Source organism: Anser brachyrhynchus (genome assembly GCF_964034855.1).
Source record: "Anser brachyrhynchus genome assembly, chromosome: 16".
Taxonomy (NCBI): domain Eukaryota; kingdom Metazoa; phylum Chordata; class Aves; order Anseriformes; family Anatidae; genus Anser; species Anser brachyrhynchus.
Genome location: NC_137734.1, coordinates 13,719,147 through 13,745,394, shown reverse-complemented (window position 1 = coordinate 13,745,394; position 26,248 = coordinate 13,719,147). Strand labels below are relative to the sequence as shown.

The following is a 26,248-nucleotide window of genomic DNA, read 5'->3' as shown; positions in this document are numbered from 1 at the left end:
TAAAGACAGCAGCGATTAAAATCACTGAATAAAAGCTTCAAGACATGGGGTATTTTTGTCTCAGGTTTGTGCAGCTCGTGACAACAGGGTCCTGGCTGCAGACTGCATTTCCCAAGTGACACAACACTGACAGGCGTACCGGCACCCAACAGCAGAAATCCGGGCAGAAGGGGGGCTCCTCCACAGCCTGGCCTGAAGACACGTGCGAGCCTGGCTTCTGTTGGAAGAGAAAGGCTGTCAGAAGAAAAGGGAATGCATTTTGCAGGCCTATGCTCAATATTCCTATTATATGGCAGGAAGATCAGGTTTTCAAACAGATAATTTGGACAAAGATATGATATGAGACTTCTAGACTCATTATCCAAGTATCCTAGCTTTTAAGACACCCATAGCCCACCTAGCTCTAATTATTATGTCTCAAAGTTATTTTTCATCTTTAAGCTCAAGCCTTCAAAGTTTCCCCAAGTGGGCAGATTTCTTTTCTGCTTACCCAGCCAGCTCCCACTGAAGGCAGTGGAGAATTTTCTTCCCCGGGGTCAGGCTGGGGTGTCAAGACTCAGACCTATTTTAGTATCTTACGTTCCTTCACTTCTGAAATCTGCTTTGCTTGCCTCGTTGCTGTAAAGTAAATAGTACGTAACTGCTGACTGCAGAAAGCCTGGAGGAAGTTACCAGCCCAATAAACATCTGATATTTAATACTCATTAGCAAAATTCCACCATTCATATCAGTTTGGTGAAACAGGAATTAAAAATTACACATTTCAACCATAATATATGATAGCACAAAAAGGCTGTGTAAAAACCCTGCCATTCCTGCAGCATCCCAACCATCACGTCCCCAGTCTTCCTACCCAAAGCCGTGCATTCAGCAGAGCCTACCTGCCATAAATCTCAAAGCATTACCAGCTTTCAGCAAAAACCAGTAACATTAGGGCTGGGGGATGATGTATGGGGATGTCACCGACTCCCCCTTTGCAGGCACATACCCCTTTCCCCCGGTGCAGGCATTTTTTTTTATCGGTTTCAGCGACTCAGCCGTTGAACACACCCCAGCCACCGTGCCAAACGGCGGCAGGGCAGCGGCGGCTCCCTCCCCGTTCAGCGGCGAGCGGTCAGCGGCTGATGTTTATGGGAGGGAGACGGGAGCTGGGCATAATTAAGTGGACAATTGAATGGGTTCTGCCTCTCTGATTTCAATTAACCTCTGAACTTTGCAGTGACAAGATCTCATGGTTACCGACTAACTTCAGCCAAAAGCAGCTGTTCTAGCTGGTTAATCCAGCCCCCAAACAGTGTACAGTCGGGGTTTGATGACAGTCTCTTTTCTCTTAATGCTCACCGAAAGAAAAGTGAGTGAAATCTCAGACTTCTTTAATACTATTACTGCATTGCAACTGGGGACTGATTCTGTTCCCATTTGAAATAAAATGCAGAATTCATATTGATAGGAGGAAAATGAAGTCAAAAGACACACGCACACACAGCAACTATATTAAGGACAGCACTCATGGCTTGCAAAAGAGATTAGTGTGCACCAACAGATAAATAAATAAAATCTTCATTCAAGAACACTGAGATAAGCACACAGCTGACATCAGAGAATAAACCAATCCAGCTACAATAAGAATAGATTTTACTATGATTTACTCATGGTTTTTAGAGAGAACTTTTTAGTCTTAAAAGCAGCAGTTTCAGAGATCCAATACAGAAGGCTCTCCTAAAATCCTATATGAATTACAAAGGCTCCTAGCATGCAACAAAGCTAGAAGTTAAAAATTAAAATTGATCAAAAAATGCTTTTTTTTTTAATGAAAACATCTTTCAAATTCTTCCATTTTTTTTCATTCAAAACTGGAGAGAGAAATCCTGTTTTTCTTGGCCTTTGTTTTCATCACAACTCTGCCACTTAAAATGTTTACCACCTCTCATTAGTGGACATGGATTTAATTCTGCTGTCTTTTTTGGAGTTGCGTTGGCTGAAGATGATAAACTGTTACCACTCTGCCTACTGGCTTAAATGAATCTGTTCCCAATCTTTAAGCATCTATACATGAGTGCCAAATCTGAATTTATGACAGCAGACTGTACATTTTCATGTAGCTGTAGTTACAACACCAGGTATGAGACACACTGAAGAGTGTTGAAGCAAAACCAAAGGCTACTGTTATAAAAAGATTATAAATGTCAAAAAACCTGACGAGGCTCATAACATCTAAAACACATGCGGTATCCTATAAGCAACTGCAAGACAATTTCAAGACAAAAACACAGTTGATGGTATAGATAATAAACGTCTCTTTAAAAATGCATTAATAAAAGGCTGTTTAAGAAGAAAAAAATATGAAGAAATTATAGGACTTTATTATGCAATTCTTCATACTGTAAGTAGTACAACAATTAGTGAAATTCATCACAAGCCTGCAGATACTTTATTCATTACAGTAAATACGTAACTTCTTGTAATGTAAATCTCACCATCTAGCCTAGCATTATCAAGCTTTTTTTTTCTTTTTTTTTTTCTCATAACTGATATTTAAGGCATAAATAAGAGCCAAAAATCAAAGCTTCCTTAAAGCACCCTATCCCACTTCTTGACATTTAAGAAATTCCACTGGATGCATTGATGAAATTCCTTCTTCCACCTTCCATAGCAAGACGCCTATGTTGTGGCAGACGGCAGTAATGCCCTTCAGTTTCTTACACATTAGTAGCCCTATCTAATAAAGCCTAATGTCCCAATGATAGAAGCATCTGGCTCTTCTCCCCTAATCAATAATATTCAGCAAAAGTCCCTTCTTCCAGCAGCAGCATAAATTATCAGATATATGCAAATAGACTTGCTAATGTTAATTGCCAGGGCTGATTGGTGATTAATTTTTTGATTATGATCAATCATTCCTCAGGAATCTTAATAAGACATTCAAGGCAATCTGCAAATTGATAATAATTAGGGATCCCAACCGGTAACGCATCCACAGCCAACGATAAAACATCCCCATGACTGCGCATGTTTCAGTGAGCAAAGTTCCCCCTCTTGGAAGAACAGAAAAGGGAATGACCAAAGCCTCTTGAGCCTGATGGGACCTGTCCTCACACATACCAAGGGGCTGCTTTTTTTCCATATTTGTGGTAAGATTGCTCACAGAATCCTCTAATACACCTGAAACATTGAATGCTGTGTGTCCCTCGCATGGTAGGAGATGAAATGGAGGTTTCATTTACATGACAATGCTCTGGAAACATTGCTCCAACTGATGAACAGGCCGTACAGTCAGGGAAAACAAGTGATTCAGACTACAGGATCCAGCAGAAGCAAATCTCCACAAAGCTGAGAAGCATCTAATGGAGGAGTCCTGCCAGACCTGCAGGGAGCACAGTGAATGGCAAGATAAAATAAGAATTTCAGTCCACACACATTTAAAAAGAACTAAATAGGAGGTTCATGTAATGCTTTCTGTCTAGAGCAGACCAGGCAATAAAATTTCATTTCTAGAAAAGAAGAAAAGTGCTTCCCTGGAGTGACATATGCTTGTATATTTTAGGGTGAAAATTCAGATGCTGTTGTAAATGCATCAGCCCAAAACGTAACATGATTTATAATATTTTCTTTAAAATTGAATTCTTTCGCAAACACAAATATCTGCAGTGTTTTAAATCCCAATGCTAACTATTGCTGTGTATGAACCAGAAAGTACAAGTGGCTGGTGCAGGACATGAAGTTGGCCAAAGAAACCTTACCGAGAAAGCTGCAGCTCCTCAAAGCCACTGCCCGCTTGGTCCGTGCAAAGGAGTTTGCCACACCTCGTGCAACGTCTGTGCTCACGCAGCTCTCTGCTTGCACACCCCGCCCCAGTGCAGCCACTGTGCACTGAGCAATTCATGCACAGACCCAAGCACGGGCACGTCAGAGCAGGCATCCTGCTTTGCTCTCCTCCTGAAACAGACAGACAGCTCCTGATACCTGCTAAGAAGAGCTAAACAGTCATCACGTGCTGTCAAAAATTAATGATGTGCAGAAAGCAAGGAGCACAGAGGGAAGTACATTAAGAGCCCACCGTACCTCAGGACTGGCCTGTCATGTTCTACTAACATCCAAGCTTTTGAAATTCCTGTCTTCATGGCTTAATTCTGATTTGCACAAAATATTCCTTTTTGCATGTCAAGAACGGTGTAAAGGAGCTTGAATGTAAATGATAATAAATCCCTCAGGTCTACAATTTCTGCAGTGCTGCCAAATGTACCATTTTATGATGGGTTCCAAGGTATTTGCTCTTTCATTTGAAGAGCTTGCAGTTAGTACCATGTAAGGAGTTCAGCTTTTGTTTTTATTGAGAGGACAGAGCTGAACTGGCCCCTACTTGTTGAATTTTACTATGTTAAATTTTACTATGTAATTTTACTATGTTAAATTTTCCTAAGAGAAGTTAGATTTCCATTGAATCTTATTTTGCCCAGGAAATATCTTCTTCTAGAAGACTGTCATCATTTCCACAAGAAACCAAAATATGATTTTTACTAAGAGTCCACCTTTGAGTGAAGGCTTTACGAAAACAGGGAAATATTTTATTTTTCTCACAACAGTTTCAACATGAAAAAACCCTGAGTGCATGCTTGCTTTCTTTCCTATAAACACGAAATTCTTAATAAACACACATATATACGTGAGGTTTTTATAACTATAAGATGCATTTTTAAAAGCCTAAGTCCATTGCTTGTTTAATCTCATTATTTCTAAGCCAGATAGTTAGCAAGTACAAGCATGTAACAAACACATTTACTTTCGACAAAACTGGCCCAATTCTTTCCTTGTTGTCCCAGATCAGGAACAACTCATCTATTGTCAGGGTAGCAATTCTGCTGTAAAACTGATGTCTCTGAAAAACAAATTAGGCCCATACTTTTTAAGTTAACATTCCATTATTTTTTAAAATGAATTCTGCATATTTTCTCGAACCACATAAATTAACAACTGTTTAGGTTATCTTTGCAGCTGAGATTCCTCGCTGCTCCCTTTATAAATCTAGCCCAGGAAAACTGAAATGCTAACACGTTTCTTGGATTGGGTCTGTCATTCCTCTCTAGCTCCTCGCACTTTTACAATTCACAAGGTCATGAGTACAAAATGTGCTTGTTAACTTACACAAGAATAAAGCTGTCAGATGGGCTGAAGCCTCCTTGCGTACCAGTTTAGTGAAATATGATTATCCAAGCTGTAAAATGGATAAACCTATTAAATTAATAAATCTGCTGCCCCGTAGCCTACCACTGATGTCATTGCCTTACCTACAAGGCACCCCTTCTTAAATTAATACTTGATAAAGGAATAAATCTTTTAAAGACATACACTAAAGCTTTGCATTGAAGAGTTATCTTTTGTGTTACAAACTGTAAGTATTTTTTACTGCAATGGACATGAGACAAAATGAATTCCAGAAAAAAAAAAAAAAAAAGAAATCTTAAAAAATATTATCTTGTTAACACTGTGGGATGCTTCTTATCTGTACACAACTAATCACTTCCCTCTTTCTTTTTCTTTTATTATTATTATTCTTATGTGTGACTGAATTTTAGTGGCCATGAAAGTGAAGGATAATTAGCAGAGTTGTGGACAGAGTGGAAGGGCAGTGCCTTATCACAGACAGACCGGGTCAGATACATGTGGGCAAAAGCAATCACGATTCATTTATTTCAGCTGCTTTGATTTATTACTCTGAAGGTCCAACAATGAAGTTGCACATCAGGGGAGAGAGAAGGGAAAAGATTTTCAAAGCGCTCTTCCTTCATGACTTCTTAGAAAGCCTTTAGCATATTGTGTTTGCTAGAGTACAACATCACTGTTCCTTATTATTAATAACCATGTATTACATAGACAACCTCGCAGAAACCAGAAACACACTCTGCAAGGCACTGACCGAATAAACAGCAAGACAAAACTCTCTGCCCTCAAGATCTTACAGTCTAAAATATTTAATTTTAAAAAAGTGTAAGGGAAATAAGCACAGACAAGTGAAACGATTTGCCTTAAGATAACATAGCAAACAAGCTGCAAAAATATGAAACAGAAAACAGATTCCCTAGATCCCAACCAGTGCCCACAGATTACACTTCAATAATGTTAAAAATGAGATAAAAATAAAATCCCAGCTCATCCAAAGGCATCCAACAATGTGCTCAAAACTCAGAAGTGAATTTGTAAAAGGAAACAGGAAATGAAAACTAAAGAGGGTTGACATGATTACGGGGTGTTAATAAGAAAAGACATAAGCCAGGGGCCTTGATGTACAACTAGACAACAAGAGGTTACATTTGGAGTCAGGGCTATGCTAATTTGCAAACTTGGGTCCATTTCATTAAGTGAGCTGAGAGACAGGCTGTCTCAGTCCAGCAGAGAGGGATCTCATTATCCATGTAGGGAGCAAGAGATAAGAATCTTTTAATAATTGCTGGGATTTTTTTTATGATGATATGGAATGCCAATTTATGCCTCTCCACTCAACGTGGATAAAAACCAGCCTCCTTCACAGTTCAAACAGCCCCTCCTGGCCACGGCCATTAGGGCAGAGAGGGAAAGCAGAGACTAATATGCTGGCCTGGGAGACCACTGCTACAAAACTCCATTAAATGCACTTCAGAGTGGGAACATTTTTGTTTACAGTGGATGGAAAATTTTGCCTATCTTTCTTTACTTAGTGATTAAGAGGCACGGCTGTAGGATTTAGGGCACAACCCAAAACTCAGTACAGCCAACGGACAGAACTCCTACAGACAAGTAGTCTTTGGATAAATCTTTTATTCATTTCTTCTTAAGGAAGGGTCCTGAACTGACACCTTTGGAAAAGGCTAAGGAACATGCATTACAGTGGCAAAAGGACTGTTTGCACTCCCTCCCCCTTGTCCCTCTCTCCAAAACACATCCACTGCAGCTTCCAGAGCAGAGCAGCTTTCTAGAAGCCAGAGGTCTGTATATCGTGTCCCTCCCTGCAGTAAGTATCCCACTATTCCACTTCAGGCTAAGCATAGCACAGGTTTTGTGATAGGGATGAGTTTAGTCTGCAAGGGACTAATTCTGAGGGACTTGCATTCTTTCCTATGACATTACCAACCAAACAGTTCCAGCTGCCACTCAAAGCACTGGCATAGAAGAGCAGGTATAGAGTCAGACAAGGTCTCATGCTCTTGTTTTACTGCTGAATACTTGCAGAAGGCTGAGACGCAGGCCCAATAGCTTATCAAAATCACACTAATAGCGCTAAACTTTTGAGAACCAAGTTTTCCTTCTGCCCAAACTCCTGCTGCAAAGGAAGGAGGAAGCAAAACTCACCAGAGCCAAATCTGCTCTCAGTTACGTGAAGTCACTGGGCTGGACTGCACATTAGTGTTGGAAAACACTGTCCAGGGAACTCCGAAGCTGTGCTTATCTCTAGAGCTAGCTGCAGGATTTGCTTTTATGCATCGGGTCAGCGTAAGGACTATGTACAACTTATCTAGCTTCTGAGCAAGACCAAAATTATAAGGCTCCCTTCAGCTGACCTTGTCTCTTTTCCCAGTTCACAGTTGTTCATGAATAATCTTTAATTTTCCATACGTTCATTTCTATTGAAAATTATTTGTCAAATAGCTTTTGTGAAAGGCACAATCAGTCTTTACTTTGCAGGTAAGACCATGCAAAGCTGGGAAACAGGGCTTGCTTTTCTGAAAAGTCATGTTCTGGCTCCTCGATCAGATGGCAACAACATGGGAATCAGCTACATGGACACAGTTGCCCCCCTGCAATTACAAAAGTGCTTTCTCTGAACATTTTCTGATATTTACTTTTAGGGAAAAAACAATCAGTCTCCATTAATATTCCTGCCCACAAACCCCTTCCCTGGAGTATTCCTGGGATGTGAGGTCCAGGTGCCTGGCAGCAGAGCTGTGAGCAGGCAGTGATGTTTGCTGCCATGCAGAAACTGCCCAAAAACGTGACTCGGGGGAAAGCCCCCTGGGTCAGGAGAGGGAACAACTGGCAGGAAGGAATCGCAGAGAAAAGCAAGTATGCTCACAAGGACGAGGCTGACAAAAAAGAAAGAGAAGAGAAACAGAGGGCAGGAGCAGCTATGAAGGGGGTACGTTCTCCCTAGGGCCTGTGTGACGACATTGGGACAGCTCTCGACAAATGCTGAGTGACCAGGAAGTGTCCCATCCTGACTGGAGATCGGTGCTGCTGTGGCACAACCCCTGCTCTTCCTGGTAGCACACTGCTGGAAGAAAAGAGCCAAAGGGTTTACAGGCACCCCCTCGCACATCCATAACGAACCAGGGCCAGGTACACCTGCGTTCTGCAGACCAGTCCCATGCAGTCGCTGTTCCTCGAAAAAAGCGGTGCCTGTATCAAGGGGTGAGAGCCTCATTCAATGCAAGCTACTTTTAGGGCTGTTGCAAAAGGCGTTTCTCTTCAGAGGCAGTTGTTTCTGTGAAAAAGGCGATAAACGAAACAGAGAGGGTGGCAGAGAAGGCTCGGATGAGCCAGGTCCCAGGAGAAACCCCGAGACATGTAAACTGGGAGCAGAGCACGGGCTGCTGCTGGTCAGGTGCCAGGCGGGCACGTCCAGGAATTAACCACGTGCTTGTTCTTAACCTTGCAAGGACAGAGCTTTACGTTGTCCTCCTGGTAAAGCTCTGACAGAAATTACAGTCTCAATTCCCCGCTCTTCCCTTCCCCTCCACCACCACCTCCACTATCCGATCCCTCAGAGAGATGAAGAAATACGAACAAAGGCCGCAGTAGATCATGTCAAGCCAATATTAAATGCCTCTAATGGAGCTTCGATGAGACCAGCCTTCTTAAATGTCTGGATGTTGCCTGCAGACGCCCAGGGACGCTGCAACTGAAAGTCCCGATCGCTGGGGAGGAAGGGTCAAATACCAACTCTGTGCTTACAAAATTCCTCAAGTTCTTGATATCTTCAGCCCTATCCCAATAAAGCGACGCTTGCAGACCTCTCTCATTAACAACTTTTAACTATACAGTAAGCAAGGGCATTAATGAAAACAGAAGAGCTTTGCTTAGTGATCAGATGCCACTTGTGGTTCCCTTACTCCAAACTTCAAACCGGAGCTGAAGTACCCAAATAGCATTGTTTCAGGCTTTGACCACAGTTCAGTCAATGTTCAGCAAGTCAACAGTAAATTTCATCACTTCTGTAGCTTTGGGCTCCAGACATCTATGCAACTGCTATATTACATCAGATTTCATCCCAAACAGCAGTGGGAATGACTTATGTCAGCCTTCACTTTTAAAAGTTTCTGTCTCCCAGTCCTCATAACTAAGCTTTTTCCAAGCTTTACCTTCTAATCAGAGACCTCCTAATGTTAAAACACATGTTGATCTCTTCTACTGGATAAACGATGTCCACTAGGGGCTTGTATGAGACCACTAAACTTATTTTTGCTTTTGAATTAAAAAGTCACCAAATTTTAGCTTAGGTATTGAAAGACAGAAAACTGAACTTAAAAATCTGACACTCCTGAAGCTGCATGCTGCTTGCTTTCCTCTGCTCTCTTCTTCCTCCTGTCCAGAGGTTCCTGTTGTCAAGCTGGGAAACAAATATCCAAGCTACCTCTGAATTTATTTGCAGAGTACTGAGAAAAAAAGTTCAGCTGTAATACCATTAGGATTTGGCAGGGTAATAGGCTCCAGATTTTTCAAAACCCATTTTCTATTAAAAGGAGATCTCTCTCTCCTCTCTCTCTGTGCTTATTTCTCCTAATCATAATATGAATTTAAGGTACTGTAAAATTAATAGAACACCGACGCTAGAGACTGACGTCTCCAACACAGGCAGACAGACAGCCTGTCCCTGCCAGTGCCCTCCAGCTGCGACCCTAACTGTATGCCTGATAACAACTGGTTTACCTCTAGGCAAACTCATTTATTGACCCTTTAAGAGGGATGTTAAAAGACCAATTGAAACTAATAATGTGTAATACTTTATGCGAGCTGGATCCTTGACCATACAGAGCAGATTTTAAATTACTCACTTCATTACATGCAAAATTTCACGAAAAGCTGTGGAAAATTCAACTTTTGATGATATGATGATATGTATACAAGGGAATTTGCTAGTGCAAATACTTTAAAGCCACCTCTAGCCTATGTTGAGTTGGGTCTGGACTGATGTCATGTTTTAAGAGGCTTTTAGTAAAAACGAGTAGTAAAACCAATCTTCAGCATCCCTTTTTCTTGGTACCAAGGGCCAAGGAGCATCAGGACAAGCCTTTGGCCTGCTGCCCGTGTCTGGAGACCTTGCAGCCCACTGCCCCACCACCTCGAGATTTTGCAAAGGATTTTGGAGTCCTTCCATGTGCAAGTTCTCACCCCAGCTGTTAATTTGGCAATGACAGCCCCAGGGGGCCTGGGCAGGAAAGCTGTAGCCATGGCTGGGTGTTTATCAGGGAGGATTTCTTCCCTCTGGCTTGCCTGTATTGTGCATCCAGATCCACTTAGGAAAAAATCCTGTTTTCTCTGTCCTCATTTCACAAATAGGTGTGGTTGTAGCTCTAGGCAGTGGCTGTATGTTTATGAATAGTAGAGAAAGAGGAGACAGAAAAGGAGGCTTCTGTTACCAGCTCCTGAAGACGGTTACCCTGAACTAAAATATTACTTCCAGACACATACCATTGATACGTGCAAGTAAAACAGATTTATGTACATACTCATATTTGCTCAAGTGTAGGATATGATATAATTATAGCCAATTAAATGCTGTGTTTTTTCCTAAGATACTGTTTAAAAATCAAGTTATTATCTGTTCATCAGACTGTCAGTAAACACAACTCTTTCACATACAACACGTTTAACTTCTGCTCAGGTGACTTTACTCATATGCAGACCTTGTGGTAATTAATTATAACTCTATCAGTTCAGAACCTCTGCAAACAAACAAAAAAAAAGTAACAATTGAGAGAAGGATCCTTTACCCATTTAAGACTAGGTCACGAGGGGTTTTTTGTTTGTTTTTACTAACTACCTTTATATTCATATACATCTAGAGCTGGCTATGGGGTCACTAAGTCTCCAGCCCTGGTAATGCTCACTCATGTCCGCACCTTGAGGCAAAGGGAGAGATCATATTCAGTAGGTTCAAGTTTTGCTTTGCTACGTGTACATCAAAACCTGGTTACTATTCTTGCACTTCACAGACACAAACATATATACATGCTCATTTCGGTTCATAACCATACTTAATTTTACCTGCGTATACATACTCACATGTCCCATACAAGCAAGTCCTGGGTCTGCAGCCTGGCTGATTACAGTTTGGTTGGTTATGTTAGCTCTGGCTCAGTTTCCAGAAGTTATGTCGACATTCTTTTCTTGCATCAGGCAGCTCTTTCAGAGGCAGCTAGTGTTGCAGTCCTACATGAATCACGATGTATTGCTTGGGTCCAGAAATGTCAAAATGCTCAAGTGGCCTGGTGGTAAGTGCGTTTTGTGGTGTTGAAGGCAATGGTACCGCTGAAAATCCCGTGCGCAAAGCTAAAAAGCGGTTTTAGCCCCTCTACAACCTGCTTTGTGCCTCAACAGCTACCAGTTAGTCCCATTTTAATCCTTCACAAACAGCTTCTGTCTTTATCCTAAATAAGTCACAGAGTTTAAACAATGTTATTTAACCTCCTGTGCCCTCTCCCCATATTTCTACCAGTGCCAAACGCACGTTAGCTCATTCCAAAAAGCCACACGCTACCCAACCAATGCTGCCTAAGGAAAGCATTCATGAGTGTTTATGGGGCAGCTGAAGTGTAATGATTTAGTAGATGTTTATAAATGTTTATACTGTACAGATTAACATTCCCCAGGGGGCCTGTAATGAAGAGAGTGCTCCAACTGGAATCAAACCAGCCAGCCTGGGCTGAATGAGCATGAATGAATCCTGCTGGCCTACCCTCACTAGTTGTTTACTTAGTTTGAACGGATTTCCTCTGCCCGTGCTCCTTCAGCATTTTGTTTGGGAGAGGCAGAAGAAGAGTCTGGTCTCAGAATGAGCACAGTTTGGAAACAAGCTAGAAAATCCAGCCCAGCACTTGGAGCACAGTAATTACTCACAAATTGTGCTAGACAAAAGAACAAAGAGCCCAACCCACCTGCTTTGGAAGTGAAGGCTGAAATTCCCATTGACTTCAAAGACAGATAGGTCTCAATCTTAGAACACAGTTTTCAAACATCATGCCCAACACGGAAAATCATGTTGAAGCAACCAAGTCCTGCTATTGGCTAGGAATAAATCCATAGTCATGTACTAAGATCAGGGTCTTGGAATTTACAGCCTAGAAATGTCATGTTAGGTCACTATATTTGAAAAACAGGACTTGCACTATTCAGTGATGCTGTGCTGGAGGTTAGCAGCAATGGCTTGTGAGTTGCATTTTTTTAATTTTTTTTTTTTTTTTTTAAGAAAACACCCTGGAGAGCAGTGGTACACAGCTTCACTGAACACCTAGCTGAAGGTGATAGACATCTTTCACTCAGATTAAGTGAGGGAACAATTTCAATTTGTTCAATGATGGCTCAAAGATGAAAAGTATTTGCTAGCGGTACCAGGATGCATAGAACTATTCAAGAAAAAATGCAATGAGTTTCAGATTGTCACGGGTTTAACAACAACAATACCAAACCCAGGAAAGTAAGGCTGGGCGCTGGTGGATGAAGCTGTGCCTGCCTCGATGGCTCAGAAGCAATGAGCAAGCAGGTTTTAAAAGATGCTAAGAACGACCCTAGGAAGCATAAAAGAGAGTTCATTTCTTTGGGGCATGGTGCCAAGTTGAAAAAAAAAATCAGCCTGTGAAATCACATGTCAGGAAACAAACCTCTCTGGATTTCTGCTGTGGTCAGAAGAGTAAGACTTTTTATATATGACACACACATATATTCAGAATATGAATCATCACAAAGGAGCCAGGAAAGGGCAGGAAGAAAATAGGGTCATGGCAGGGCCAAAGGATCATAGCCAGCACTGGCCCAGGGAGGTGGCCAGAAATACCAAGCAGTGTGAACTGTATCTTCAAGGGAGGACCACCACTGCCAGGAGATTTCTGCACACTGAGGGCCCACATTCTTCCTGGTGCCATACTCCTTTGCAGATGTGAGAAGATTCCTCACTTGCCCCAGAAGTATTCTAATTCTGCCCCTGATAGCTACACGCCTGCAAAGGACAAACAGTAGCACCACTCATTACAAGTGTTGTCAAAATAAAATAATAAATAAGCTTTGCAAACTCTTAAACCGCAGCACTGAAAGCTGCCCCATTGAAAACTTCTGCCGTGATCCTGCAGCCTCTCTAACGGATCACACAGATGCAGAGGGCTCAGTACGTAAAAACATTTGTTCCAGTGGGCTTCCGAGATGCTTTTAAAGGTTCAAAAATAAGCTTGCTCTGAACCTTGGATGGAGATGCTGGACAAAGGCAATTTTGTCTGCAGTGGTTTATTTGCCCGTCTCACAAAGCTGTCTGAGCTAGTTACAGTGTTTGGCAAACACTCCTGGTACAAGTTCTGCAGAGTAACCCCACCTGGGTCTTTAGGCAGTGGAAAAGACAGATATTTGAAATCTTCTAGAGCACTGTAACCATCAGGTAATTAGCTGTAGCAGACTTACAAAGTAGGAAAGGCTCCTGAGAGCTCTGAAATGAAAGCACAAAATGCCTCCTGGAACTAATTTTAGAGTGGCTGAAGTATTTAATCCTGCAAATTATTGCCAGTGAGGAAACATCAAGGTACTGCTGGCTGTTAATAGTGGCAAACCAGCAGGAATGGTTCACCCTAAGCTGCCTCCTGCTGATGGCTAAGCAATCAGACATGCTTTACATCACTCACAAAGGACAGGGTGCAGGGGCAGCTACGTTTTGTTCCCAGTGACTTGCAAAGAGGCCTGGAATTGTTCCTCCTCTCTGCGTCTGCTAAGGATCCTTTATCAGCAAAGCCAGGGTAGCCCCGCTTTGCAAATTGTGGAGAATAAGGAAGAGGAGAATAAACTCTGGGGGTGCTGAGAGCACCCCAGCACTGCAGTGATGCTAAACCCCGGTTCCACAAATGCTCTCCATCCTTCAGAGGACAGGGAAGGGTTTGTAGAGGTGACGGGCAGGGGCAGAGTGTTTTACTGTTTCATTTGAAAAGACGCTTTTGTAAGTCTTGATCTGCTAATAAGTCCTCATTAATGAGGTTTTGGAGATTGGATTTCTCCTTTCACCCCTCTAGGAGTTTCAGACTCTCCACATGTGAAATGGGGAAGGTAAATGTTAACCTTGTGGGGCCTGCTTTTAGGAAAAGGGAATGGCAGATACGGGACTAAAACCAAACTTCCTAGGTTCTTAAAACCAATCTGCTCTTACGCAGATCTTCAGGCCTGAAATCCCCTCGTTTATTTTGATCAGACACCACACCACGTGAGGGAACCAGGGAACTCCATGTTTCTTCCCACTGGGAAGCCACTCAACAATCCTGTTGCTGTTCTGGTTAAAAAATTTCATTTAATCTCCAGCCTGAATTTATTTATAGCTAATTAATACCCATTTGTTCTTGTGCCAAAATATTCCTTTATCTTTAATAAGTAGTCTGTCTAGCTCTGAGAAAGCTATATACTTGGATTGCTACAGAACCTAGGAATTTCCTCTTCCACAAGCTGTAGGAAAAAGTGTTAATATAAGAATATGCTGTAATACCCCATACAAATTTTTCAGGAGCCCATCCAGGTATGCGTAAGAATCTATGTACTAATTTCAAAACCATTTCCAATACCATTTTTCCAATCTAGAAGTCTTTTCGCATCTTTTAAAAACAAAGGAGAGACAGCAAGCTGAAATTTAACCTTTTCCTGAGAACTGTTTTCCAAATAAGTTGTAAAGTCTCATCCTCTCCAAAACCCACCAGATACCAAGAAGCATCTCATCTACAAACGTAAGGATTAAGATCCTGCACATTTTTTTGAACAACAAGCACTTTGGAACCCAGGTTTTGTTTCTTTTCAGACACAGGTTTCCTTTTCCACATGAACCATTTATACATTTGCAAAAACAAGTGAGTGAAAGTTAGAAAATGTCAGAACAAAAGCAAACCATTAAACCTTATACATCTGCATTATGATTCACCCTATAAGTATAGGCTCATGCCTTATTTTCCACCAGATTCTACCTCAGGATGGACAGTGCTCACTTAATAGGCAGATATTCAATATCTTGTTACAGTGTCATTATACAGCATGTGGCTTGAGGCCTTATTTACCACATAGTATTCAAAACCTACTTGGAAGACACAGTTGCTAATTTTTTCATGAGTTCTTCTAGAGCTCTTATCAGTATGGCATATGAGTGCTTCAGAAATGTTAATTTCTTTTAACAACATCCCGTAAGACGAGAAGATATTATTATTCCTGTTTAACAGATGGGAAACAAACACAAAGAGATTCAGGTCAAAACATTCTGCTAGCACTGAGTACCCAAACTGAGATGTCTGAAAACTGATTTCTCAGAATGCTCAACGTACAGCATCATATGCCAGGAGAAATACTACTAGCAATGTACTCTGCAAATGGGAACACAGAAAAGAAAGGAAAATTAACAGCCAATTGTGAAGTTTAGTTTAAATTGTCTTCTCTCACACTGGAGAAGAGTTTTACACTTTTCAGACGCCTTGCCCATGAAACTACCCATTTCTTTTCATTCTTTGCCTTTTACTACACATCTCCCAGCTCTTGTACCAAAACCAGACAGAGCCCATCAGACACCAACTTCTCCCTCTACCCAGCCATCACTCATCTCCTGCTCAGCTCCACCTTCTACACAGAATGAGACCAGGGTCCTGCACTAAATAGAGCACCTGCTCAAAGACTATACAAAACACGTGTACAAGGGAAGCCAAATAAATATTATATGTGAAAGCCTACTTTCATAATTTCCCGACATCCTTTTCTAAATAATAAGCTATTCAAGAACACTATCTCCATTATATACACATATATATTAAAATGCATATATATACACCATATATATTAATATATACACATAATATGCATGATATAAGCATTATTAAATATATGTAATAATATAAATTTATATATATTTATATTCTTGATCCTTATTCATATTGTCTGAAATGTTCCAAAAATTGAAAAAAGGTTGGGAAATAAAATGTATAACCTGGCATAGAATACTAAACCCAAAAACTAAATTTAAGTTTTCAAGCTGCAATTAGAGGTGATCACAATCTGGCCACAGGTTTCAGTTTAGCCTTTTGCCTGTGTCTTTCTGTTTCAGGGAATCAGGATATATGTGCTTAGCTGAATCAGGTTCACAGTAATTTTGTAAAGTTCAGTGCTGAAGGAATACATAGAGGCAGAACTCCGAATTTCCAGTGTGCAGGAAATTCAGTTATTTCATAATTTCATTCTGTTCTGAATTGGGAGAACACCTATTCCTCTCTTGCCTCAAACTTTCAAATTTCCTTTGAAATTTTATTTGTGTGGGGTTTAAATTATTCTAAATAAATCAACCAGAGCTAATGCCAACATGGAAAATTTCAGTCTGAGTGTTTATAGTTTGACAGAGTTACAAGGAAGTAAAGAAGCCTGGAAAGTTTCAAGCAACCTTAGATATAGGTACAGCCACATCACCAGCCACTTCTAAAATATTACTGTAGTGGAATATATATATACATATATTAATGTAATGTATATATAATTATGTATTAACAAACCAAGTAAATACGTGCTGTGTTTTATTTCAATACGGTGACTCCAAATAGCCTTCAGCAGAAGGTATCCCTTTTCCCACTTTTACTGTCTCCCGTTTGGGCATAGCAGAGTGAGAAGGGGAACCCTGTTCTGCTATCCGCATCCCTGCCATGTTTCATACATTTATGAAAAGAGACCCAAAACCCTTTGACCTAAAGGAAACAAGACTAACCTGTGAAACAAGAGGTACCAATTTGCAGCTTTCTGTTCAGATGCCATGACTGCAGCATGCAGAGCGGTGCCAAACCAACACCGAGCTGCTCCCAGCACAGGTAACAGCACTTGTGGGCAGACACAAAGTACTTTCAAGGGTGAAACCACAGTTGGGCTAACCAGGCATTATCTGTGATGGAAAGCTGGACAGTATGGCTGTTTCACTGGTTGATAGCTCATTTTTTGGTGTGTATTTTTTATCAAGGGGATGAGCAGAGTGCAAAATGTAACTTGACTCAGATGGCTTTGCAGGATACTCTGGGGCTTGCTGTGAACCTGGGATTCTCTTGTTCACAAAGAATCAGACACACGAACTGGATGAGAACTGTTTGATAAAAAAATAAATAAAAAAATCAGGATCTTCTATTTTGAAGGGAGACGAGAAACTGGAATTGAACATTCAGCTGAGAATGGCTCTTTCCATAATACTCGGGCAGTGAAAACCGCTCAGCCCCAACACCGCTGCCAGCAGCCAGAGAGGAATTCCCCTGTCATGAGGGCCATGACTCACGCCTGCCCCTGCTGCTTCTCTCCCTCAGATGTAGGGGCCATACTTGTGGTCTGGGATGTGTCAGGAGAAAGGAGCTGGCAGAGCCAGGCTCTGTTGCACAAGCCCTTGGTCGCTGCCCAGAGGCACGCTCCTGCTGGGGCAGGCAGCCGCGCAGGTGGCACCAGCTCGAAGGTCGTTTTGCCCAGAATTCCTTCTCTCCCTTCATTTCTCTTTTCCTTATTCTCCTGCCCCTAGCGAATAACCAGAGTAACTCTGTCAGCTCCCAGGCAGTCCTAAGACCTCCTGTTACAAAAGTATGTGGGGTTTTAGCATCAGTTTCATTGGTGTAAAACGAGGCTCCGCACGCAGCAGTGCTAAAACTGGTATTGAGGGCTCTCATCAGCTGTACTCAATAAATTAATGACAGAGCTGCTGCCACAGCAGTGTGAGCAGTTTGCAACATTTGTATTTGCACTCTGAGTATTTATTGCTATGTTTTTCACAGGCCCTTTTAATGCCTCCAGGAGTAATTTATGGGGACAGAATGGCATGAAAGAAGCAGATCCCACTTATTTAAATCTCTGGATGATGAAAATCACATGAGAAGAGCAGATCTCACATTGCTTCCTCTCCATAAATGGATTTCTGAGGCAGTAAAAGCAAAGGAAAAGCAAACATAAACACTGTACAAACACCAAGATATGCATGTTTGTTTGGGCTTACCCAAACACTGCACAAAGATATTCAGGTTTATTCAGGTTTGGACACTGTTTAGCTAACATAAAAACCTTGCAGGTTTTAGTAATTGTTAACATAACTAACTAGATACACATCATAAAATTTCTTTTAATTAAGTTTTACTATAGTAGAGGATTACTTTATAAACACATAGTTCTTAGTATTAATCTTGGTACTTTTCAGATTGATGAGTAATGTGTGTGACTGCGGTGGCTTTTTTTTTTTTTTTTTTGGCAGCTCTTACTGCTCCTGCTCCAGAGCACGAAGCAGACTCATCTTGGACCCAGGATGGTCCAAGTTTCCAGCAACTGACATACTGGTTATTTATTTTATAAAATAAGCAAAATAGTGAATTATGACTAATGAACTTTTTGATCCAAAGAACACTCATCTGTGCAGTCTCATTCAGAATCATGCCCTTTTGGTGCTATATGGTGGTCGCAATACCAGTAGCCTGGGACATTTCACCAGATTTCCCTTCTAGCGCTGGGCAGTGCAGTTTTGGAGGTATCTATCATAAGCAAAAGCTTTACGTTCTTCAAAGTGCAACGTGACATTTCAGAAATAAGTAGAATTTGTCTTTATAAGGCAAATTGAAGAGGTTTCTTTGCCTTCTCTTTTCCCATTAATTAATACTCTGACTCCTCAATTTCCAGATAAAGTCATAGACCATAAGATATAATGTTTGCCTACTTCAGCTCTACTATATTTCATGCTTTGCCTCATGAGACCCAATTTATTACAGTGATGGATGTAACATAAGAGTATATTTTAAACAACCATGAGTGTACCTGCTTGGCTGCTCATTTTTCACAAAAGCATTCCAGGAAACATTTGAAGTCAGAAGACTGCCCCAGAATTTGTTTGAATAATCCAGGCTTCATGATTCTGCAAGACAGGATAGAAAGTAAACTTGAGAGGTTTCCTGTGCTTCCAGTCCCATCAAACCACCATCAAGGCAGCATGATGCTTTAACACAGTTTTCACGCAGTGTCGTGAAGTGAGAGGTAGCTCAAACGATCTCTCTTCAAATCTCTGTCAAGCTTTCCATCCAGCAAACCACCTGCACACATGCTCAGCTTCCTTTACTGTTACCTCAATGTAACCGGAGGAAATCGTCTGCAGCGTATGAAGCTGCAAACCTGTGCAAGTCTTTGCAAAATCAGAGCCACTACAGATCTGAGCTTTGGAAAGCTGTGAGATTATTCATAATTTCACCAGCCTGATTCAGCAAAAGGAATGTGGAACCATTTTGAGTCACATTTCAAGCTGCTCATAGTTTTTGGGAAAAGTTGTGTCCTCTGAACAAAACGTAGCTTTCACTCAGTTTCTCTATCCTGTGTTTAGGGAGAATTAAACCTTCTTGAAACTTGCTGGAAAAGGAGGGACAGGAAGATAGAGAAGGACAATTCATCTCTAAATTACATTGCTCTTCAGAGTAAACCACAGAGAGCTGTAACGGGACAAGTAATTTTTTTACGTGGCATAATTAATTAGAACCCATAAAACCCAATTAAACAGCACTTTTGAGACTATCAAGTAGTGCACGTTTGAAACAGCAAATATGACAGCATAAGTACAATTTTATAGCTGGGCACACTCCTCAGGATTATTTTCAGTGCTCTGCTAAAATGGGAAATGGCACCAGTTTGGCCCCTGCTAATAAATTGCTTGCAAACAGGCTATATTAATAATCTTTATGGGGGTAGGATGGAAGCCAGATGGGGCAGGGAGGGGAGTGTGGAGGTGGCATAATATATTGGCCTGGAAAACATAATCCAGGCCAAAGCAGACATTTAATCTCTGTATACATCTGAGAAGGCTCGAAATATAGAAGGAGAGGTGGTGGGCCAAGAGGGGAATCCCCTGAGAGACCACAGAGGATATTTCCAAGATAAAAACTGAAGTAATACCCAACCAGGTAAGCACTTGGCCTTCTGCATGGAAGGAAACAAAGGAAAGAGCCATGCTCAAGCAGATTTAGCAGCCTATAGCAAGGCAGGGGCCTTGCCCCCTTTGCCTGTAAATGACAAATGGTGCTGGGGTGCCACCTCAGCCCTGCCTCTCACGTCAGTAATACTCAGTCCTTTCTCACTGCCCTAGCAGGGAGTTATTGTGTGTGCATGCACACGATGGGCTCTATGCATGTGTACAAGCTTGATATACAATCTAGCGCGAGTAAAAGCTCACTTTGCCCTTGTTTATTTACATGAGGCCCCACTTGTGTTTAACTTGGCAGCCAAGAGGTCTGAGCCTTGTGCCAAGCACTAATTCCTTGACTGCCCTGACAGGCCCTGGCGTGCACACCTGAAAGTCATTAGCGCTCGGACCCATTTTGTTCTCACATTTCGAGGCAGTGACCCGCAGCCACGTACAGCTTCAGCAGACACTTTATCATCTCCCCTGTCATCAGCTTTGCGCTCGGCGGCCTGGGCACTGCCAGACCACAATAAGCAATGAACTAACGGGAGGAGCCTCTATCTGAGAGGACCGAGGCCTGTGCGGAATCGCAACTCCGCTCTTGTGCATGGAAGGCAAGCCATGCTCAGCACAGGCCTTCCTTCTTCTTAAGTTACAAGTTTGTTTGTTTGGGGCATGTTTTATCCTTCAGAAAACAGCAACGCAGTGGGATAAGTAAACAACCTGAGAGAGCTGAGCTTTGGTGGCAGAATCAGACAGATTAAATTCTAGCAGCCCCGTTCAGCTGTACAATGCTCTTCACGCAAGCTGTTCCCCAAAAGGGTACCTTTATCTCATCAGTCACTCAGAAAACTCCTCCAGAGTCACTTACCAACACAGGAAGAATATTTAATCTAGAAAACGCAGAAAAATATACTTTCAAATGAGATAGGGAAGCAGAAGCGTAGTGAACAGCTGGTCTGGATAGGAAGCATTGCAGTGCAGATGCACACCACCGATGGGAAGAATAAAGCAGACACGTAAGAGGAGAGAGGAGATGGAGTTTCTGCAGAAAAGCTGTTGCACTGCGTTATGCTCTCTGAAGGTTTGCAGGGTGACATCACATTGTTATCCATGGAGATGCTATTCATCCAGCTTTTGGGAGTCCATTTACAAAATAACAGAATTTTATAACTGTTTGCATTTCGTAAGTCATAGGCCATTTCACCTGCTTTTAGACCTTTAGGCTTCCTCCCGTACATGTTATTTTAAGCTCCCATTCTCCTTAACAGCTCCAAACACTGCCGTTTTAGTTTGCTAGAGACATTTTTATCCCTTCTGTTCTCTCCATGTTTAATATTCTCTACTTAAAATCGATAAGGACGGAGACTCTGACAAGCTAAGAGTCAGTCCTAAACCACAAACAGGTTTTGGACTATGTTCTCATGACCCTAAAAAGTAAGGAATGGGAAACTTAAGCCCTGGAGAACTCCAGATTTCCACAGGGGGGAAACAGAATTACTTTTTTTCTATGGCAATCTCAAGGCTATGCACTTTGAAGTTATCACTTACTATATATTTATTTAAAAACAAAAGGTCTGAACAACAAAAAAAAACATTTTTGGATTTGTCTGGAGGTTTTTTTTTTATGGCTCTTCTGAGCCTCACACTGCTGGATATGTGGTTAATGTAGCACAAGACCTTACAGAAAGAATACAAACATGAAACTAATAAAATGTTTATAAACGCTTTTGGACAGTACAAAAGCAGCATTTTCTCTGAAATATATTAAGCGCATGCTGATATTGACATTTTTTCAGAAGTGTATATAGTTTACATGCAACTTCTCTACAAGCTTTGTACTTCAGGTCCCTCACGGTTGAGATTTTGAATGTTCTTCATTCTCGTAGCACCCCTGTAAGATTAGCCATGGCAATACTTCCCACTTGAAAGATCAGGCACTGGTACACAAGACTTTAATGGCCAGAAATGCGAATAGATCTTAAAATGTAAAAGCTGGGATGATTTAATATAAAATATGTGAGATCTTTGCCCCAAGAGCCCATAAAAAGGGTTTTCTCCCAAGTGATTTTCTCACTGAGGAAAAGAAAAGGGTATTCTGCATTGTGCAAGACATACTGGGATGGAAGACCTTCCTCTCCAGCTGTAGCAACATATGTGGTAAGAATAATCTGGCTGTGCATTGTCGAACTGGGCCGTTAGTATAGATTTATGCAGATACACATAAGGTCATCACACAGTGGGAAAAGGGTGGAAAATTTACTTTAACCTTAAATTCTGGTTTGGATGTTTCATGTAGAGAGCACATTTTAAGGAGATTGGAAGCTGGGACTGGTGGTTTAGTTGGTTAGGGGGTAGAGGCAAGAAGAATATCAGCAACCATCTCAAGGATAACAAATACAGTTTGTATAGACATGTGTCATTCCTGTACTGCAGCCAAGTGAAACTACAAACACTTATTAAAAGTATAAGGAGGCTTTAATTTACATTCCTGTTAAGGCGTCTTTATGTTGCCAGAATATTGCAAGTGGGCTTAGCATAAACGAGAAGCTGGCCTTAATATTCTCAGACAGAAAACTGAAATACACAAACATACTGACTTAGATTCTCATTCTCTCTTCTGCTAATGCAATTTACATACGTGGATCAAAACTAGGAAAAAGAATATGATTCCTCATATACCTCCATTGCACAATGGCATGAATGAGCACAAATGATCAGAAGACTCATTTCATGTGACAGCAAAACCGGCCCTGTACAGCATCGCATCACCTAACAGCACAGCACCGTACAGCTAGAGACACCTCCCAGACCACTGTGCCCCTGCCATCACAGCAATCACAACGCTAAACTCAGAAGCTCAGCTGCATCATATGCCTCATCATGAGACATCCAGAAAACTCCACTACCTTATAGCAAACCTCATACTTTTAGCACGAAAGACCAAAAAGCCTTGAGTACCACACTAGTGCCTTAGTAGAAAACTCTGTCCTTTGCTAGAGAGAAGAAAAACAGTAACACAAATTACAGCGATCCTAGAAAACGTGACCGGGGGCAATACGCATCAGCCAGGAGCTTGAGAAGTTTCTCGCTACCACCAGAAGCATCTGCGCACCCTGCCCAATAGCCCATTTCTAGCTGTGGCCAGTTCCTGATGCTTCAGAGGAAAATGGAAGAACAAACAAACCCAGAGGCCAAGTTATGCATGAAAGGAGGGGAAAAAAATCTTTTATGGCCCTGAGGAAGCCCTGGAGCAAAGAGATGAGACGCGGGTTTCAGACCATGCTGTGAGGAGAGCATTCCATCAAAAATAAAACATCATCATATAAAAGACACATGCGAGAGAAGGTAACTAAATACACTTAAACAAAATGGGTAGAATTCTAAGGCCTCTGGAATCGATAACAGATCTTAGGAACTTTATTTGGGCCAAGACTTCAAGGTCAACATATTTAAGTAGTTTCCTACATTTTCTTCTAAATAAGAGATCTGTAGCTCTTGGAATGTCTTCTTGGAACATGTTAATTTTGATAGGAAAATGAAAGGTGCTAATCTGTCCCTGTCACTGTGTAATATTAAACAGTTAAATGTAGTCTGTGTTTGGAAACAGTATATGGCAGACATCCTTAAAAATTCATTCAAAATATATTGAAAGAACAATCTTTTCCAAATCTGTCAACAGGATCCTAGCCACTGTTCCTGGCAAGACAGCTAGCTTAATTTGGTAAAACAATCACTTTTGCTCTCACAAACATTTTAAAAGAAATGAGGTCACCAAAAGAAAAACAGGGACATTAAGATGACCCTTGATACGTCCTCAGCAGCAAGCTGCCATGTTACAGTGGGCTATTTCCAAGGGACTGCACAGGTTTTAAAAGTGCAAGTAAAGCTGGGGGGTGGGAGGGAGCTTAGTCTCCAAGCAAGGGCTGAGGCACTGCAAATTCGATTCACCGCGTGGTTTTGCTGTGAATGCTTTTCCAGGTCTCACACCATTACATAGGATGTAACATCATAATGATGTCAACTCTTGGACCAGGGAGCAAGCTGATTTAAGTTTTACGAGGGGAAGGATGAATACTTTCAAAGGAATGGTGAGTCGAATAATGCAGAACTGGTAGGATCACAGTTCAGGGAACTCATGGTTACACTTTGAACTATTTTTAGCAAGGTACTGTGAGTTCAAGGATAGAAAGGGCCTATACAGCTCAAATGAAGCACAGCCTCTCCAAGCACTGATAATTTTCTATCAATTTTGCAGAGAGGGAATCAAAAACCTCTCTTGCCTTTCACTGAAGGCGACTGCTGTAGCAAGGCTGCTGCTTGCAAATGACCAAGTGTGTGTATGGGCATCTGCATGTGTGCAAGAAGCCTTCCTTCCCGGTGCTCTGCGTAGGGATGAAGGACAAACACTGACCTTATTCTTGAAGCAGCACAAGCACCACTCTGCTTCCTCCAGGATGCAACAGGCCACAGCATGGGGGCAACGGGGCTGCAGCAGGATACAGACTTGCTCCAGCCCTGGCCTCTCCTCCTGGTCCTGTCCACAGCTCCTCACCACATGCCATCGCCCTCCTGAGGGTGCTGTGACTTCGTTCTGCCAAGGAGGTCCTTCACCACCTTGACTTTAGCCGCAATACTTTTAACCTCTATGGGGGAAAAAAAACACACAAAGACACCAGAACTTCAGATATTTAAAAACAAACATCAACAAAAAAAATGCACAAGCAGGTACATTTTCCATCCAGGTTTCAAAGCTGCTGCTGTTCCTGCAGTCAGAGCACGTTAATAAGGACCTCCCCCACCTCAATTTTGGAGTCACTGCAGATGCTTGCTTCTGCCAGCTCTTGTTAGATTTTTTTTCCCCTTCTTTAAATGCATACTTAAGAGTATTGCAGATCACCAGGAATACAGAAGGAAAGGGTTGCTTTATAAGCTTTACTACAATTATGGATAATGTTGGAAATATATACTGTACATTTCCTGTATGGTGGGACCGCTACAAGCGGAGAAAATCCACATTGAAGGGGATTTCTATGCAAGCTACGCAGCAGATGAAGATTGTATTACAAGCTTGGATTACTGATTTAAGCCTCTTCTCTTCTCCCCACCCATTTCACTGATAGCTTTTAAACTTAAATAGCCATATAAGTTCAAATGTTCTTTTATAGGGTGAAATAAACAGCTTTTATGGTTCAGAAACTGCAAGCTTAGAGATCAACACTTCACCACTAATTCATGCAGGTTCGAGCTAAAGAAATGGCTCATTTTCCCTCTCCAGTTGTTGAGATATTTTTTTCCAAAAAATTCTAGATGCACTTTAAATTAGATGTTATGAAAACTGTGGATGCAGACAATGCTTTCTCTTGACACAGTGCATCCAGCTTGCCGCTTTCCAGGTCCCAGCTCCCATGAAATGAGAGGGAAATTACTGCTGAAAACCTCGGAAAACTTGGAAGTTGGTACAAAACATTAGAACACATTATTCATATTATTGACATGCCTTTTTAAATACTTTTTTTAATGCAGGAAAGCTTCGATATACCTCTAAAAAAGTCTTACGAGTGCAAATGTAATTTATATTGGTTTAGGCTTCTTTTAAACCGGCAAAGTAGTGGAAAGAGCATTTAGCTCAGCCTGCTGGGTACGATCCTTTCCAGGGGGGTAGCGGGAAACCCCCGTTTTTCCCTTTTTTTCCCTTTCACAGGGACCCTGAAGAGGAGCAGTACTGCCAACTACCTTATGATGACAGATTTCCATCAGAATAAAGCATCCATACACTTCACAGTCACCCCAGCATTTCAGTGAGCTGGGGGAAAAACCATGGGCCAGGGGTGAATTCCATTCATACAGAAGTAATAGGAGGGTATAAAACCCAAGGAAGATGCAGCTTGAAAGGGTTATTACAATCTGAATGCACAGAAAGTGATTTTCAAACCCAGAGAGAGCAAGAGCTGCATTCTGCTGGGCAGTGGAGACTCTCTGCCCCATATGCTCTAGTCAAAAATAGTTGTGCCCTAATATTTTTATCCTAAAATCTACAGCATGTATTTTATTTATCCATCTATCTGGCTGTTTATTCCATCCTCACCAATATGCCTTCTGAGCATCTGATACATCTAGTAA

At 41.6% G+C, this 26,248-nt stretch overlaps 1 protein-coding gene across 41 annotated transcripts in view; it reads right to left on the bottom strand.

Moving 5' to 3' along the window:
* The window catches only part of LOC308178992 (uncharacterized protein), a 383,170-nt gene that overhangs the window by 39,673 nt on the left and 317,249 nt on the right, over positions 1–26,248 (bottom strand). For 28 of the 41 annotated variants that reach the window (XM_080558356.1, XM_080558379.1, XM_080558394.1 and 25 more), the window contains 4 exons: positions 24,540–24,771; positions 18,997–19,093; positions 16,937–17,302; positions 140–15,405 (listed from right to left, as the gene is read on the bottom strand). The gene's annotated coding sequence lies outside the window, so the exon portion shown is untranslated. Of the gene's footprint in view, positions 1–15; positions 15,406–16,936; positions 17,303–18,996; positions 19,094–24,539; positions 24,772–26,248 lie in introns of those variants that run through there. The other 13 variants (XM_080558376.1, XM_080558396.1, XM_080558357.1 and 10 more) reach the window with 7 other exon arrangements.